A 19,105-nucleotide genomic window follows, 5' to 3' on the forward strand; every position below is an offset into this window, starting at 1 on the left:
CAATATTCTAGCTAATTCCACTTTCAATCTTCGTTCACTTAATTTTATTTATTTATGTAACATTAAATCTAGTTTAGTTTAACTTAGGTTTAGATAGGAAAAATTCACATTTAATTTCACATTCAATTTTAGTTCAATTAATTTTGTATATTCTTAGTTGTAAATATTTCACTTATTTATTTAATTAGTTTGTAATTTTTTTTTTAAGGTAGAGATGTAAGTTTCACTAAATAACCACTTCACTGGGCTTAAATTCCTTACACTAAACTTTAAATATACGGAGTGGAGAAAAAATGTACCGGCGCGGCGATTGGCTTTGAAAAGACTAACTCAAGTCAGAGCAAAGAATCCATGAGACACCCAATTTACCGCTTGTTCTGTTGGAATGTCGGGAATTGTTTGGAAGTTTACAGTTGGTTATTGGGTGTGTGTGTGAAAAAACCGTTAATTCCAGTGAGCTCCGTACAAATTATCAACATTTTCTCCCCCCTCATAAGGCTGTAAAGTATCTAGTTCCATGACTGATTTTTGATGGGACCAGAAAATAAATAGCCCAGTTCCGAGTTGTAGGCTTTTACATCTCCTATACAGGCATCAGTGCACCCATCTTTTCGAATTGCTGCATAGGTATCGGCACCCAGTTCTACATCGACAGTTGTGTTACCTCAGGGTCTGCTAAAGCACGGTTGGTAAAGCTGATGGTGGGATTCTCTAGAATTGTGTCTGAATATAGCCATCTTGGAAGGTCGTCAATAATAATGGCGTTGACTTTTAAGGATCAAGTACTATTTGGCCGACGGGGTGAAATCATGAAAGTTTTGAAACGTTCTCCTTTGTAGGTGGGAGACGGCAGACCCATCCGTCGGAAAGCAGCGTAAGAGATTTTGGACATTGTTGCTGATAGGCCGATGATGGCCCGTAACTTCGTAAACCCCTCGAACCCTCCCGCAGTTATTGGCACCATGGCCGTTGGTACGAAAACTGCATCCCATGCAAAGACTGGAGTGATAATTGCCTCGACGTTGAGGGCTGCCTCCTCCAGTTGGGGTGCCCCATGAAGCAAAGTATGATGCCGAATGTTGCATCGTCGGCAGCCGGTTAGGGAGGAACAGTCGGGAGCCAAATGACGACGCGCGAGACAATTTCGGCAGTAGCCCCTCCTCTCAACCGTTTTGTATTTTTGAAAGGGAGTCTGGTTGCGAAATCTGTTGCAAGAACTTAAGGCATGGTCCTCTTGACATAACCCACACGAGAACTGCCAGAAACTTGGTGGTTCGAAGCGGGGATTGGTTCGGGGACTGGATCGGCTTCTTTGTCGGTGGAAGTGGGTCTCATTTCGTCTCGGCGGATTGGTCTGTTTAAGCTGCATTCTATTCGGAGACTGGCAGTGCTAGGGCAGGTTCTGCGTTCGGCTCTTCTCCAGTTTTGAGTAGGCAAGTAGGCGGCCATATCTAAAAAACAACGAGATGCGAGTACAAGTTTTTTTTTGGAACTGTATACATCTAGTCAGTCGCAAAACAATTTGAAAATTTTTTATGGGTCTGCTAATGTTGCCACTTGCTGTCCGTATGTCAACAACCCTGGTATTTGGATCACTACCTGGATAAGCTTTTCAAAACGACCATAACATTCCTGCGGAGCCAACCTATCATCTTTTACGACAACTAAATCTCCTTCTTTGACATTCTCTTTTTCATATTTCCACTTAGTTCTTCTGTGAAGTTCGTGAAGATTCTTCCACCTGTTGCAAAAATATTGTGAAATAACTTTGAGTCTTTTCCAACGATTGACTAAGATTAAATCTGTATCTGAAATGTCTGGTTCAGCTTGGGTAATAATAGATGTTACTACTAGGAAATGACCAGGAGTCAAAGGGGAAAGGTCATTTGGGTCGTCGCTAGCAGGACTTAAGACATCCTTCAATTCGTGCTAAAATAGATGTAAACTTTTCTAAAGCGAAATTTATTTTTGGAATACTTTTTCGCAGATGAACTTTAAATGATTTAACACCAGCTTCCCACAAGCACCAGGCGGAATAAATTTCCAAGTAAGATTTTGAGTGAAGTTGTTTTGAATCGTGCTATTTTGAATATTTTTCATAAAAGCTAATCTATCTCGTTTTAGTAGATCAACGGCTCCCACAAAGTTTGTTCCGTTGTCAGGAAAAAATATACAACACGGACAATCGCGCCGACTTATAAACCAAGAAAAAAGCGGCAAGAAAGGCTTATGTCGACAAATCGCTTGTGGGTTCTAAGTATATAGCCTTAGTGGCAAAACAAACAAACAAGCACACATACACTTATGTAATAAAGCAGCCGCTTCCTGAATAACTTTTAAAGTCAAAGGGTCCTGCAAAATCTACCCCTGTGTTTGTAAAGGGTCGAGAAAGAAAAGTACGTTCAGGCGGTAGCGCAGCCATTATTTGACTTTGGGTTTGTTTTTTGGGAATTAAGCAGATTCGACATTTTCGTATGGTTTGTTTGATTAGCGACTTTAGTCCAAAAATCCAAAAATCCTTAGTACTTGCGTCATTAATTGCCACAGTGTAAGGTGATTTTATGAGAAAACAGTTTGCTAAGATTTGCGCTATGTGGTGGTAATTTGATGACGTTCGCTATATGTAAGGGCTGGCGATTGTACCAATCTGCCATTTGCTCTAATAATGCCCTTTGAGTCTACAAACAGGTTGAGTGTCAACACAGGACTTGAAGGAGAAATTTGAGTCTTTTTCATTAGTGAGTTGTATTCGTCGGCATATACGAATTTTTGTGTACGAATAATGCAAGATAGTTTTCCATCTTGGATTTCAGCTGCTGTAAGGTGTTGTGATGAGGTGCGAAGATGTGGTCTATTTTCTCCAGTATTTTTCCAGAGTCTTAGCTAAATTGTGTCGATTATTTTGATATTTGCGGGCTATTTACAATGGATTTTGATAATTTTGATAGTAATACTGCCCTGCATAACTCGAGTCTGGGTATTGATAGTTTTTTAATAGGAGCGACACTAGTCTTTGCTGCTAATAAGAATGTATGTGTCTTATGGTCAGTATTTTCCACCCTAATATATGGAGTGCCTCCATACACGCTTTCCGACGCGTCATAAAATCCATGAATCTCTACAGAACCATCTAGCGTGTATTGAATCCATCGAGGAACTCTGAGATATTCAATATCTTTGCTATTTTTCACAAAATTGTTCCAGTTCATCTGAAATATTGGCTTTAATTGATCATCCCAGTGAATTTTGTGTAGACAGATTTGTTGCATTATTAGCTTAGCTACAACAACCACCGGTGCCAGCCATCCACATGGGTCAAACAATTTGGCTTTGGTTGATAAAACTTCTTGTTTTGAAGATACATTTTTATTTTCCATTGAAGGTAGTGTGAAAGAAAAATAATCGCCTGAGATATTCCATTGAATTCCAAGGGTCGTAGTAAAAGCATCTTCGGAAATGTCTAGCCAATTTAGTGGGAGCAAATGTTCATGTGGAATATCTTGAATTATTTTGTGATCATTTGACGCCCATTTCATGAGTATTAAGCCAGCAGAGTCTACAGCGACAGTTAATACCTTTCGGGCTTTGATTGAATCATATTCAGTGTGTCCGCCAGCTAATACATCATCAACATATTAATTGTTCAAAATTATATTTGCGGCTCTTGGATACGATTCTTTTACATCTTCAGCTAGTTAAGATCTATTTCATTCGGTTTGATTTTCCCCATATGACCAAGTTCTAGGTACTCAAGTATTGAGGCATCATATTGTTTCTTGATCTCTGGTGTTTTCATAAGGTTTTTCTACATTCTGTAGAATTGAGCTTGAGCGAAGTTTCGGGAATTCCTTAATTCTTCACATTTTTTGAATAGGAGAGTCACCACATATCAAACTATTCCCATTCTGGAATTTGTTTACAATCGCTTAATGAGTTCTCGAATTCTTCTAAAAAGCCTTTAGGTAATTTTGTTGAACAAATGTATATTAAAATCGGATCCCATCCTTTAACATCGACATCAAGCAGTGTCTGAATGCTGCTATTAACAGTGCGTTATAATTTTTGAATAGTGTGACTTGAAGCTGTAGAAACTCCAGGTAAATTAAAAAAGTGTCTTAATTTCTTCATTAATTTGTATTCTTTTATTCTCGTAACGATCTGTGAGATTTTGCCATGCTAATGTAAATCCAACATTAGTTAGTGGGACATGTGAAATAATTTCTCTAGCTTCTCCTGCTATCTTTTGCGTTAAATGGAATAATTTTTTGACATTGCTTAATTTTGAGCTGTTTATGTAAATTGCCGAAAATAGCTTTGTACAAGTCGGTTTAAGATTGTTTTAAGATTTAAACTTTTATCCAATTTTTTTTTTTTTTAAATGAGGAGAAGTTTCTTTCTCCAATTGTTGTGGACGAGAACGATATTATCTTATTGGTTTAAGTCAAATTATATTTCATTTCTTTCCAAAAGTTTCAAAATTTTTGAAAATTTAAAAAAAAAATATGTTTGACGCCGGACTGATTTGATTAAAAACCCCAGAAGGGGTCAACTTTTAACAAACATTCAGTGTTTGCGTAGCAAAGGGGGAACGGAGAAATAGCACCAAAAATAAAGGAAAAGAAACAAACATTTTTAAATTTAGTATTTTGTCTAATAGAAATATTGGATAGTTTTTATTTAATTGAATATTGTCGTAGAACAATATTCTTACCTTTTTTTAATGTTGCTGAGAAAGCTCGTTGTTGTTAGGACGTAGTACAAAAAAGGATTAAGTGGCAGAAAACAACGAGCAAGCGAAGATGTCACAAGTTATAATTTGGCAGTACGACTGTATGATGAATATAACACAGTTGTACAGGATAGTCCGTTACAAATTTGATAACGGAGTATATATTAAAATGAATATATTCTTGTGTAAACATTGCAGCCAGCCTTGCAACATCTTGCTATGTTGCAATGTAAATTAAGTATACAAGAATATAAATTCATTTTACAATTTTTCTTATAATTCATATTATATTATTCATTTTTGTTTTTTTTTTTTTTTTTTTTTTTGTTGTTTTAATATTGCGCTCGGAGAGCAAGTGGCACATTGCCGCGCAATAAATTAATTGACCGTCGGTCATAAGGCACGGGCAAGATCTTCTGGCAAGTTTCCCAGCAAGAAAGCACATTGGACATGGACCCGACAAGACCCATCCAAAGATGGTAAGTTGGGCCCATGGGAATCCAGGGCTCGAGTATACTTAGGTCTTCATCACTTTAGGGTATACTTCGGCACACAACACCACGGCTACTCGGGACGATTTAAAAAATTCCGAGGCAGATTGGTTTGGGGACAAACGATGGGTTAAATTTGTAACCCGAGCGGATACCGACAATCGTTGGGCGGAGTCGAATGTCGAGACGAGTGTGAATTGGGCAAACTGGTCGGACCCGACTGGAATGGACTGCAGTCGCAACTACTTGACCAGTGAATTGCAGATTTGACTACTACCTGCACATGGGACCAGCATTGCTCGGACTGGTATTATTTTTGTGTGGGAGACCAATTGAGCGACGATTGTTGGCCCTATTGTGACAATAGGTCGGATTGCCATGCTATGTAACGTAGTTACATGCGACGAAAAAGCGGACGGACTACTTTGTACGGACGGACGTTTGTTGCTACGTGAAGACGTAGACGGACCATTAATATTAATATTATTATTTTTATTGATATTATTCTTATCATTTTATTATTCTTATTGTTTTTATTATTAGCATTTTTATTATTATCTTTATTATTATTGTTTTTATTGTTATTATTATTTTGTTGGGAAAATTGGGCAGAAGGATGGAGCAGGTTGCCTGCCCTTGCATTGCTTGCAGCCTGGATCTTTGCGGCAATCACGAAGTAAGTGGTCCGAGTCCAAACAATTGAAACAGCACAAGTGCTTGACAACGGTTCGGATCTTCTTATCCAAGCTGAGCCTCTTAAAACGCCCGCATTGCCGAAGATGGTGTTTTTGGTGACACCAACTACAGCGACGCTTACTGGAACCCGTTGAGCCCGCAGTTGATTTCGGCGTCGCCACTGGGTCTTTGTCACCCGGTGTAATTCCTCGTCGAGGAGTGGTTGGCGCAGAAGACATCCCGGCCGTAGGCTGCATTGCTGTCTCAGGCTGAATAACAGCAGCACAAAGTGCGAGAGCAGGCTCATTGTGAGTAGCGGCAGCATCAACATTGGTACCAGTGCAACAATTGGGAGCAAGTTCAATATCCGTAAGGGGAACCAAAACCATATCATCTCTTTCCTCATCCGAGATGGGGACATCTTCCTTATAGTCAGGAAGAGTAGCGACCATCTTGTTTTGATTTTCCATGCTACGAGAAAAAAATAAAGATGGCGAGGAAACAAACATCTAATTGGTCAAAGCGACCAGCTTAACCACCGGACGCCGCACAATGCCATTTTCAGTTTTTACGTCGGCGACAGGAACACGACCGTCTGTACCGGAAAAAACATTGATGACCCGACCTAATTTCCACGATGTTGGAGATAATTGTTCTTGTCGAATTATAATTGTTCTTGTCCGTTTGTATATAGCGCTGCGGAAATTTCCATTTATAGCGTTTATGGAGACTTTTTAAATACTCTTCTTTCCACCGTAGGCAGAACTGTTGACTAAGCGCCTTAAGTTTTCTATACCGATGGACGATATGCAAGGGAGATTCTTGTATTAATGGTTCCGGAGGGGATAAAATAGGAGATCCTAGCAAAAAATGACCTGGAGTTAAAACTAAATAACTATCCAGACTATCACTCATCGGACAAAGCGGTTGAGAATTTAAACAAACTTCTATACGCAAGAGAACCGTTGAGAACTCTTCAAAAGTATATTTAATGTTTATAGCGTGTTTTCGTTTATGTTTTTTAAGATTATGTTTTTTACCGCAGCTTCCCAGAGGCCGCCCATATGTGGGGCCCCAGCCGGGATAAACTTCCACGAAAGCTCTTGATACTGGTATGCGGAACGTACCCGATCGCGACTTTCATGAACAAGTGATTTGAATTCACTCTCAAATTCTCGAGAAGCACCAACGAAATTGGTGCCATTGTCAGAAAAGACGGTCTTAGGACATCCACGTTACGAAATGAACCTGTGAAATGCTGCTAGAAACGTTGTCGTCGACAAATCAGAGGCAATACACAAACATAACCTTTCGTAATTTTACAGCAGCGACCAGTAAAAGATTTAAGGTCGAAAGGACCAAAATCGACACCTTTAGTGGCAAATGGTCGCGTTATAGTTGTTCGTTCCGGGGGAAGAGCAGTCATAATATGTGTACAAGCTTTTTTCTTTTCTAAAATGCAAGGTTTACAATTACTAATTACTTTGCGAATGAGAAAGTTAATCAGGGAATCCAGTATTCACTGCGAACAAGTCGCAACATTAATTGATTTCCACCATGAATGGAAATTAAATGCATTTTTTCAACAAGAAGACGAGCGAATTTACAATGATAGGGAAGCAAAATAGGATGCCGTTCTGAGTATGAGAAAGTAGGTGATCGAACTAAACGGCCATTTATCCTCATAGCATCTGCATCATCCAGCAACGGATTCAAGGACAAAATCGAAATTTTTGAATTTAAGGACCTATTGTTAGATAAAGAACTATATTCTTCGGCATAATACGCTTTTTGAGCCAAAACAATCAGCCTTAATTTAATATTTTTCAATTCGAAGCTCGAAGGAGCTTGTCCTTGAACAAGGATCAAGAGCGAACAAGTCACGTAACCTCCATTCAGAACTCTTTAAACGGAGCCAATGTGGTCCGTACCACCAAATTTGTGAAGAAGCCAATTCAGCGGGCGTAAGTCCGCGACTTCCCAAATCAGCATGATTATCTTCTGACGATACATGATGCCAAACATATTGACCAACGTTGTCCTGTATCTTGGAGACCCTTTTCGCAACAAAGGTTGACCAAGTTAAAGGAATTTTCTTTAACCAAGATAGTTCGGCAGAGCAGTCTGTAACATAATTAACCCATCGCGGAATTTGGATACAATTGACATCCTGATACGTCTCAACGAATTTCTGCCAAGCACCCTCTGTCGTAGACGGAAGAGAATCATCCCAATCGATGTGATCTAACCAAATGCATTGCATTATAATTTTGGCTACAACTATAAAAGAGCCTAACCACCCAATAGGATCAAACAATTCTCGTTTAGTATATGCGGATTTTTTAGCAAGTGGTTTTACATTGAAATAAAATATATCTAGTTGAGCATTCCAACGAATGCCGATAGGCTTAGAACTGCTGGCTTCAACAAAATCTAAAAGTTTAGTGTCTATTAGGTGTTCAGGCGCTGTTTCTAAGTTGTGATACCCTGTCAGTACGTCATCCACGTACATGCATTTCCGCAGGATATGCGCTGCAAGAGGAAATTCACCTTCGGTGTCATCTGCTAACTGTAACAAAGTACGAATAGCTAGATATGGAGCACAATTTACTCCAAAGGTCACCGTTTTCAACTCAAAATCTTGAATAGGCTGGTCGGGAGAAACCCGGAAAAGAATACGCTGAAGAGGCGTTTGAGCTGAATCTACTAAAATTTGGCGATACATTTGAGTAATGTCGCAATTAAATACATATTTGAATACTCTCCACCTCAGTATGAGTAGAACTAAATCTACTTGGAGGGTCGGACCGACATAGAGCACATCATTCAAGCTTTTACCATTTGAAGTTTTATTAGAGGCATTAAAAACCACCCGTAATTTGGTAGTTTGTTTCTCTGGATTAATTACTGCATGGTGAGGCAAATAGCAAACGGTAGATTTTGCGGAAGGGATTGAAACTGATCTCATATGATCTAAATCTATATATTCCCTAACCACCCCATTATATATTTGTTTAATATTTGGTTTTTTAAGCAGAGAAGCCTCATTGCTAATGAATTGTCGTAGACAATTTGCACTAGAATGGCCAGATAATGTTGACGAAATAATTCTGGTTTTATGGGAAGAATGACAATCTTCTAGTAGTATTTTTATAATTTTCCTCACAGTATTTGTCAGCAGGTGACAAGATTGAGCGCTTTGGAACTTCTCCCAGTTCCCAAAATCGAAGAAGTGTCTTGTTAAGAGCATCTTCTTCAGAATATGCTACATTAGTAGAAAATACTCTGATGTTGCTAGCATAAATGGGATCAGTAATGATCCAGCCAAACACAGTATTTTGCGCAATTAATGAACCCAAAACATTAGATTGCATTCCCTGTAAGAGAACTTTAGGATAAATATCAGCACCTAATAACATATCAACTGGTCTACAGTCGAATAATTGGATGTCAGCCAAACGTAGATTTGGCAACCTGGAAGAAAATTCAGTACTAACCACAAAGGATGGAAGATTTCCAGAGATGGTAGGAACTACCAACGCTGTAATTTTCATAAGTACTGAACTATCTATGGATGAAGAAATACCAAAAGAACACAGTTTCCTCGACAATATTGAAACAGTTTGATTAAAACCAGAAACAGTTGCTTAAGTGGAAGTTGTAGAAATACCCAAACGCTGTTGTAATCTAGCAGTAATAAACGATGCTTCAGAAGCAGGTTCAATTAAGGCAAGAGCTGGATACGTCATACCCTGGTGAACAATATTCACCATAGCTGTGCCGAAGAGAACCGTCCTATTTTGTGACGTATGAAACACCTATCTAATTACGGAACTAGATTGTTGTCCAGAAGACGTCGATGGAAGATTCGGGTTAAAATTGGCAGTTTCTGGTAGACGAGGAGCAGGAGCAGAACCGGACGGGCCGTGAGAGGATGGTGGTCATTATTTGCAGATCTGGAAACTTGAAAAGCTTCCCGGCAAATTAATGTCTGAACTCTTTCCGTAAGAAAATTGTTCAGATCATTCCAAGATGATAGCGCTGACTTATTCTTGACGCTTTGTTCCCACAGTGTATCTGTTTGTTGGGGAGGCCTTTGCAGACACAAAAATACCAAAATTGGATCCCAACCGTCGGTTGGCACGTCATAAATAACCATAGCGGAAACACAACTATTAATTCAACGCTACAAATTTTTTAAACCTGAACTTGACACATTATCCAGGCTAAATTGAAGCTTTTATGCATCAATGGGAACTTAGAGACTATATCTCGAGCTTCGCCACTCGTTTTCTTAAGAAGGTGGCACAAATTTTCAATTTCGCTCAAGCGAGAATTGTTAATATAGACAGCTGAGAAGAAGGTGGGCCACGAAAAAAGTCACCATTGAACACATCTATGTCTCACGGAGGCGAATTAAGGCTATTAAGTGAAATGCCATCCATGTCCCTATGACTAGAGGATTTTTATGAAGCCTCAGAGATCGAATATACATTATCTACTAGAGGAGAATCTACACGGGTTTAGATGGTGGCTGATTGGTATTAGAATGAGGAACAGACGTTTTAGACTTATTTTTGTTTTATCTACCTTTCTATTGATGGCAGACAACACTTGCAGAAAAGCTTTATAAGCGACATCATACTTACTGTCAGCTGAAGTGATGTCCTCTGCACATGCGTCTTCCGATGTTTGCAAGTAATTTAAATATATATCAAATAACGGTTTCACCTTACTCCAAAGTTCTTTTGCTTCAGTTCCTTGAATCTCAAGCGAATAAATATCAAGGTCTCCATCCCGTAGGTCAGAAAAGTTTGCAGAGAACTTGACCAGAGCGTCAGTTGCTCGGATGAAAAAGTCAAGAGGAGTAAGCGACATATTACAAAATTATTAAAAAATCAAGAAAGCAAACAAAAATCACGAAGGAGTTAAAATTTTTAGCAAAAAATGAAAAAAAAAATTGTTTGAAATTGAAAGAAAAGCACTAATATGTGCAAATATATCGACAGTATTTTTTTTTAATCTCAGATTTTTAGTAAATTCAACAATAAGAAGAGCGTAATTCTTCGGAATTGTCCAAAAAAATGCAAAAAAGTATTAAAATTGCGAATATTATAAAAAATTCAATAAAAATTTTTCTCAGTGTAGCGAAAATACACTAAAATTATCTCAGTGTATTGGAGCGAAAACAAAAACAAAAAAAAACAAATTTTAGAAAAATCTCGTAGAAGAACTAAAAAGTCCTGCAAAAATAACCAAACATTCAAAAAAAAATAATTTTTTTTTCTCAAAAATAGCAATTTTAGTTAAAAATGCCGATCATAGGGTGCACGGACTGATGCACAAGTAGCGACGAGCAGTTAACAAAAAATTGCGAAATAAATTTTCAAAAATTGAGAAAAAAAAAACTTGTAAAATATTTTAATATATATTATTTTATTTATATTTTATTTTAAAATTATTATACACACACCGAATTCTCAAAAATAAAAAAATTCGATATATATTTTTCCACAAAATTATTTATTAAATTTTATTCTAATATCTTATTTTATACTTTCAAAATGATCCCTCGTACATTAGCGCTTGCTGTGTCTGCGTGCGTATGTATGCGCCTTGTTGTTATTTTTTATGACCACCAGACGAATGGTAGTTGAATTGCTCCAATTTTGTTTTTTTGGAAATTGCTATACCAATCACTTTAATATTCTTCTTTTTAAAATAATAACAACACAGATCACTGGATAGTAGTTGATGCGCTTTGTTGGTATTTTTATTTATTTATCGTTACACGAAAATAGAAATAATTACATACATACGTATATGAATATTAAAAGTGAACAACAACACTGCGCGGCACTGTTTGGACGACCGTAGGTTAAGCGATTTTTTTTTTGTTTTCTTTTGAAATAAATATAACTCTTCGCTCACTAAATTGCACTCTACGTACCTGTTTGTTATTTTTGTTGATGTTTTGATGACGAAATGTTGTTTCAGTTCTGCGTATTGACGTAGTCAAATCTTTTGGAAAAAATGAGCAGAATTCCTTATTATTATTGTTACACTTATCCGGCTCGCAAATGTTTGCGTAGCAAAGGGGGAAAGGAGAAGTAGAACCAAAAATAAAGGAAAAGAAACAAACAATTTTTTTATTTTAGTATTTTGTCCAATAGAAATATTGGATAATCACCAATCACTTTAATATTCTTCTTTTTAAAATAATAACAACACAGATCACTGGATAGTAGTTGATGCGCTTTGTTGGTATTTTTATTTATTTATCGTTACACGAAAATAGAAATAATTACATACATACGTATATTCGTATATGAATATTAAAAGTGAACAACAACACTGCGCGGCACTGTTTGGACGACCGTAGGTTAAGCGATTTTTTTTTTTTTTTTGTTTTCTTTTGAAATAAATATAACACTTCGCTCACTAAATTGCACTCTACGTACCTGTTTGTTATTTTTGTTGATGTTTTGATGACGAAATGTTGTTTCAGTTCTGCGTATTGACGTAGTCAAATCTTTTGGAAAAAATGAGCAGAATTCCTTATTATTATTGTTACACTTATCCGGCTCGCAAATGTTTGCGTAGCAAAGGGGGAAAGGAGAAGTAGCACCAAAAATAAAGGAAAAGAAACAAACAATTTTTTTATTTTAGTATTTTGTCCAATAGAAATATTGGATAGTTTTTATTTAATTGAATATTGTCGTAGAACAATATTCTTACCTTTTTTTAATGTTGCTGAGAAAGCTCGTTGTTGTTAGGACGTAGTCCAAAAAACGATTAAGTGTCAGAAAACAACGAGCAAGCGAAGATGTCACAAGTGGCACTTTTAGAAATGTCACTTGTTATAATTTGGCAGTACGACTGTATGATGAATATCATACAGTTGTACACGATAGTCCGTTACAAACTTAAAAACAGAGTAAACATTAAAATGAATATATTCTTGTGTAAACAAGAAGCAAAAAAGAAAATAAAATTTCTTAAAGTCCACTTACAGGAGGTTTTTATTTTTGCAAGTCGAGAAATAATTCAAATATATGTCAAAAACAAAAGAGTGTAAACGAGAATAGCAAAATCAGAAATTACAAGAGATATATTGCTGCAATAAACGATTTAATTCCAAAACACGAGAATCTACTTTGATAATCAAAGGAAAGTTGAAAATTCCAAAAAATTTCAGAGAATCCAAAAATTTTTTCAACGACGTAAAAGTGTGTGCTGGGTTGTCGAAAGAAAGTCTCACTAAAATCTCTTAATATCCTATAACGGGAGGATTTTTTTTTTAAACCAATAACTTTATTTTATGATTGCTATGAACATTTGTCTAATTCAACAAATTTTCCAAATTCACCAAATTGTCCATCAAAATAGCAAAGAGAGTTAAAAAAATGTATGTAAAAAACCAAATATTTCAGCAGAAATATTTCGAACAAATAATTTGGGACAAAATCCAAAAATTCGAGAAAAAAAATTCAAAAAAAATTTGATTTGGTTCAAGGTCTAAATATTTCAGCAAAACAACTTCAAAAAGTTATTATGTCCCAGCAATATATGTACATGTACAGATGTACAATTTTTTATTAAATTAGTATGTAAGTTTTGCTATATAACCACTTCATTGGGTTTAATTTACTTACACTCAACTTTAAATATACGGAGGGGAGAAAAATATACGGCGCGGCGATCGACTTTGAAAAGACTAACTCAAGTCAGAGCAAGGAATCCAACAGTAACCCAATTTACTGGTTGCTCTGTTGGAATTTCGGGAATTGTTTGGATGTTTACAGTTGGGTTGAGGGTGTGTGTGTGAAAAAACACCTTTCAGACTCCTCTGCTTTTCAATGTGATGACCTATGTTAATTGACGGCGTCAAATTCGCTCTACGGCGTAAATAATATTTTAACGCCGTTAACTCTAGTGAAAGGGTTTTCTCCATCATGAACTACTCCAGCATGAGTCAACATGGCGTCATCGCTCATAACCCACTTTTCAATAATTTCCGATATTCTGTTTTTGAATAAGTTAAAAAAAAAATCCCTTCTTCGTGCTGAGGTACGCTCGCGGGATCTAGGTTCTGCCACGAGAGAGTAAAAAACGCAAGTTGTTAGGTTTTTAAGCAAATATATTTATTTTATTCAGAATTGATTGGGGTTTACTTATATTTAACAGCTCTTGTAAGGATATATATAAAGCGGCAAATTTAGCGGTACAAAGGACGTTCTGGTTCTCCCGGTGCCGGTTACCCTCCTGTGTTTGTCGGAGTACCCCACCTCGAGGGATTGAATAACGTGGAAACCAAGGTCTTTAGACATCTCAATGGGTTGAACGGTGATACCCCAAGGGCTTGAACACCTCAATGGGGTTGTTAAAGAAGAACCCAAGGGCTTAAACACCTGAAGGGGATAATTTCTGAGTAACCCAAGGGCTTTTGACACCTCAAGAGGTTAAAACGAAGAGACCCGAAGGGCTTTGCGACACATCAAGGGGTTAATTCCGGAAGAACTCAAGGGCTCTACGATACCTTAAGGGGTGAAGGTATTTACGGGACCCGAAGGTATTTACGACACCTCAAGGGGTTAATTCCCAAAAACCCAAGGGCTTCAAACACCTCAAGGGTTAATTTCTGAAGAACCCAAGGGCTTTTGACTTCGTTCTTGCTACAATCGGCGATTTATATGTGATTGGCCGTATTCGGTTTCCGAATGCGAGACCGGTGCATGCCGGGGGGACTGAACCAAGCACATGTTACGTCCGGGCGTCAGTGGAAATCCCATGTCAATGAAAAGGGTGCGACCTGAAGTCGGTGGTAACTCGGTTAGGGTGTATCTGGCTGCCATGGGTGACACCGTAGGAGGAGGGGTGATTGGGTAATCGTGCACCGCAGGTGCTCTTCGTGGCGGGGAGACGGTACCTCATGGTCAGATGAGATGACGATAGTCTCGACTACTACCGGTGTGGACGATGATACTTCACGTCGTGTCTTTTTTGGGTTGTGGGACCTCCTCTTTTGGGTTCGGTGGTGTTGGCCCTTTTGGATGGCTTAGGGGCGGGTGTGGACCCGGCGTTTTTTTTCCCGCAGGACATCCGTTTCCTTCTCTGTCAACCTTGTGAACGCAACCGAACAGGATTTGAGCTACTCCACAAGCTGGTATTGGTGCTTGTAAAAAGCCTTCGTACGCAATGGTTGGGTGGGATTGTCCATTATTGACTTTTGGGAATCTGTTCAGGTAGAAAAAGCAGAATCTATATTAATTTCTACACAACTTAAATGTTCAGACGGTGAGACGTAAGGTTTCATATCCCCGAAGTGAGCATTAATTTCGTTTTTCCGTCAAATTTGCGACAACCAGAGATGGGAAACTGATAATTTCGAAAGGCTCATCGAATTTAGGTTGCCAATTTCGCCGCGAAATTATGCCGCTTTTGACAATGGGGGTGTTGTTTCGCCAATACAAGGTCGACGTCTAAGGTTGACCGTCTGTTCTGATTTTCTCCAGCTTGAGCCAGATTCTTCTTTACTATTTGGAAAATCTCATATAGTTCGACCGCCCTCTTTGAAGGTTCTATAACTCTAGTACACGGACTGATTATCTCATCGAACAAAGCACCTGGAAGCCTTGGTTCTGGAGCCTTGGTTCTGGACCAAGCTGTACCCGGTTGACTCAGAAACGCTTTACTGCCAACGAAATTTCCGGCAGAAAGTCGTTTCATTTGTTGTGCTGATTGCTTGCTAGCTGAGCGATAATTGTCTTTAAGCTTGCTCCGTAGGGCTTTGCTGTGGACAATATGGCGCAGTAAATTGTCGGCGAACTGGCATCCGTTATCGGTAAGGAGTAACTTCGTGCGCCAAATCGAAATAGTATCCTTCCCTTAATGCTTTTAGAACACGGTTGTTACATCCTCCACTAAATATATCGGTGTCGAACGGCGTCAGTCTGGAAAAGAGATTCTCGTTTCCTTTTTTTATACCCTCCACCATACATAGTATGGAGGGTACGTTAAGTTCGTCATTCCGTTTGTAACTCATCGAAATAATCTTTTTGGACCCAACAAAGTTTATATATTCTTGATCAGTGTAAAATTCTAAGACGGAGGACAGGTCTGTCCGCCCGTCCGTCTTTCCGTCTGTTTTAATCATGCTACAGTCTAAACGAATTAAGATAGGAAGCTAACATTTTGCACAGATCTCTCTTTTGTCTGTAGGCAGGTCAAGTTCGAAGATGGGCTATATCGGTCCACGATATCGTATAGCTCTCATATAACGGTACCCCCTATATTCGGTATTTTGATGATTTTACCCACATTTTCAACGGTATTGTCTGAAATTCCACACAAGGAGTCCCTTATGAGTATTTCACCCCCTGAAAGAGAATTGTCGCTATAGGTCTACGATATCGTATATACCCCATGTGACGGTACCCCCTATATTCGACATTTTGATGATTTCAACCATATTTTTCAATGGAATTGTCTGAAATTCCACACAAGGGGTTCTTTGTGAGCACTTTAACCCCTTATATAGAGTTCTCTATTTAGGTTAACGATATCGTATAGCCCCCATATAACGGTAGCCCCGATATTCGTTATTTTGATGATTTTAGCTATATTTCCCAATGGAATTATCTGAAAATCCACACAAGGAGTTCCTGGTGAGTACTTTACACCCAGACATAGATTTTTTTATATAAAGGTCCACAACATCGTATATCCCACCATATATCGGCACCTTTCGATATTAAGTATTTTAAAGATTTTAACAGAATTTTCAATGAAATTTTTTTTTGAAAAATTTCTAATTCTTTCCAAATGGTGGAGGGTATTCAAAGTTCGGCCCGGCCGAACTTACTGTTTTTACTTGTTTCTACTTATTTCAGAATTACAAGAGATATATTGCTGCAATAAACGATTTAATTCCAAAACACGAGAATCTACTTTGATAATCAAAGGAAAGTTAAAAATTCCAAAAAATTTCAGAGAATCCAAAAATTTTTTCAACGACGTAAAAGTGTGTGCTGGGTTGTCGAAAGAAAGTCTCACTAAAATCTCTTAATATCCTATAACGGGAGGATTTTTTTTTTTTAAACCAATAACTTTATTTTATGATTGCTATGAACATTTGTCTAATTCAACAAATTTTCCAAATTCACCAAATTTTCCATCAAAATAGCAAAGAGAGTTAAAAAAATGTATGTAAAAAACCAAATATTTCAGCAGAAATATTTCGAACAAATAATTTGGGACAAAATCCAAAAATTCGAGAAAAAAAATTCAAAAAAAAATTGATTTGGTTCAAGGTCTAAATATTTCAGCAAAACAACTTCAAAAAGTTATTATGTCCCAGCAATATATGTACATGTACAGATGTACAATTTTTTATTAAATTAGTATGTAAGTTTTGCTATATAACCACTTCATTGGGTTTAATTTACTTACACTCAACTTTAAATATACGGAGGGGAGAAAAATATACGGCGCGGCGATCGACTTTGAAAAGACTAACTCAAGTCAGAGCAAGGAATCCAACAGTAACCCAATTTACTGGTTGCTCTGTTGGAATTTCGGGAATTGTTTGGATGTTTACAGTTGGGTTGTGGGTGTGTGTGTGAAAAAACACCTTTCAGACTCCTCTGCTTTTCAATGTGATGACCTATGTTAATTGACGGCGTCAAATTCGCTCTACGGCGTAAATAATATTTTAACGCCGTTAACTCTAGTGAAAGGGTTTTCTCCATCATGAACTACTCCAGCATGAGTCAACATGGCGTCATCGCTCATAACCCACTTTTCAATAATTTCCGATATTCTGTTTTTGAATAAGTTAAAAAAAAAAATCCCTTCTTCGTGCTGAGGTACGCTCGCGGGATCTAGGTTCTGCCACGAGAGAGTAAAAACGCAAGTTGTTAGGTTTTTAAGCAAATATATTTATTTTATTCAGAATTGATTGGGGTTTACTTATATTTAACAGCTCTTGTAAGGATATATATAAAGCGGCAAATTTAGCGGTACAAAGGACGTTCTGGTTCTCCCGGTGCCGGTTACCCTCCTGTGTTTGTCGGAGTACCCCCCTCGAGGGTGGGGTATTTTGATGATTTTACCCAAATTTTCAACGGTATTGTCTGAAATTCCACACAAGGAGTCCCTTATGAGTATTTCACCCCCTGAAAGAGAATTGTCGCTATAGGTCTACGATATCGTATATACCCCATGTGACGGTACCCCCTATATTCGACATTTTGATGATTTCAACCATATTTTTCAATGGAATTGTCTGAAATTCCACACAAGGGGTTCTTTGTGAGCACTTTAACCCCTTATATAGAGTTCTCTATTTAGGTTAACGATATCGTATAGCCCCCATATAACGGTAGCCCCGATATTCGTTATTTTGATGATTTTAGCTATATTTCCCAATGGAATTATCTGAAAATCCACACAAGGGGTTCCTGGTGAGTACTTTACACCCAGACATAGATTTTTTTATATAAAGGTCCACAACATCGTATATCCCACCATATATCGGCACCTTTCGATATTAAGTATTTTAAAGATTTTAACAGAATTTTCAATGAAATTTTTTTTGAAAAATTTCTAATTCTTTCCAAATGGTGGAGGGTATTCAAAGTTCGGCCCGGCCGAACTTACTGTTTTTACTTGTTTCTACTTATTTCTTTAAGCGTAATTGCTTGAATGTGCCCATTAATTTCTATAAGAATCAATGACCTCTGAATAATGTGTCCTGAATCTAATTGAACTCTGGATGCCCCTAATCTATATATATTATCTTTTATGCTTGCTATTCTTAGTATTGGTGTATACTGCATATCTCAGGTAAATTTTTCACGATTCAATTTGTCCATCTTTTTGTGAATTGTGTCCTTCTTTGGAGAACATTTTTGATTTAACACAAAAATTTCAAAAAATTATTATGTCCCAGCAAAATATTTTAAAGGAAAATAATTTGGGTCAAAATCCAAATATTTCAGCAAAGAAAAGTGAAAAAAGGTAACAAGAAGAAATTTTTTTTTTTGTTTTTAAAAAAATTGTCACAAAATTCAAAAAATATACTCGTTAGAGCAATAGATATTTTGCTAAACGGGAAAAAAAGTTAAAATTAGAATAAAAATACATTTTGTAAGTACATGGGATCGATTTTATGTCTGTCCACCAGACTCCGATATTAAATTTGTTCTCC

At 37.5% G+C, this 19,105-nt stretch overlaps 1 long non-coding RNA gene across 4 annotated transcripts in view; it reads right to left on the bottom strand.

Moving 5' to 3' along the window:
• The window catches only part of LOC131804839 (uncharacterized), a 51,385-nt gene extending 32,491 nt beyond the window's left edge, over positions 1-18,894 (bottom strand). For 2 of the 4 annotated variants that reach the window (XR_009343332.1, XR_009343330.1), the window contains exons 1-2: positions 17,347-18,893; positions 13,551-15,132 (exon numbers count right to left, since the gene is read on the bottom strand). This is a non-coding gene — a long non-coding RNA (uncharacterized LOC131804839). Of the gene's footprint in view, positions 1-13,550; positions 15,133-17,346 lie in introns of all 4 variants that reach the window. The other 2 variants (XR_009343331.1, XR_009343329.1) reach the window with 2 other exon arrangements.
• Positions 18,895-19,105: the final 211 nt, after the last annotated feature.

Source organism: Musca domestica, unplaced genomic scaffold (assembly GCF_030504385.1).
Source record: "Musca domestica strain aabys unplaced genomic scaffold, Musca_domestica.polishedcontigs.V.1.1 5, whole genome shotgun sequence".
Taxonomy (NCBI): Eukaryota; Metazoa; Arthropoda; class Insecta; order Diptera; family Muscidae; genus Musca; species Musca domestica.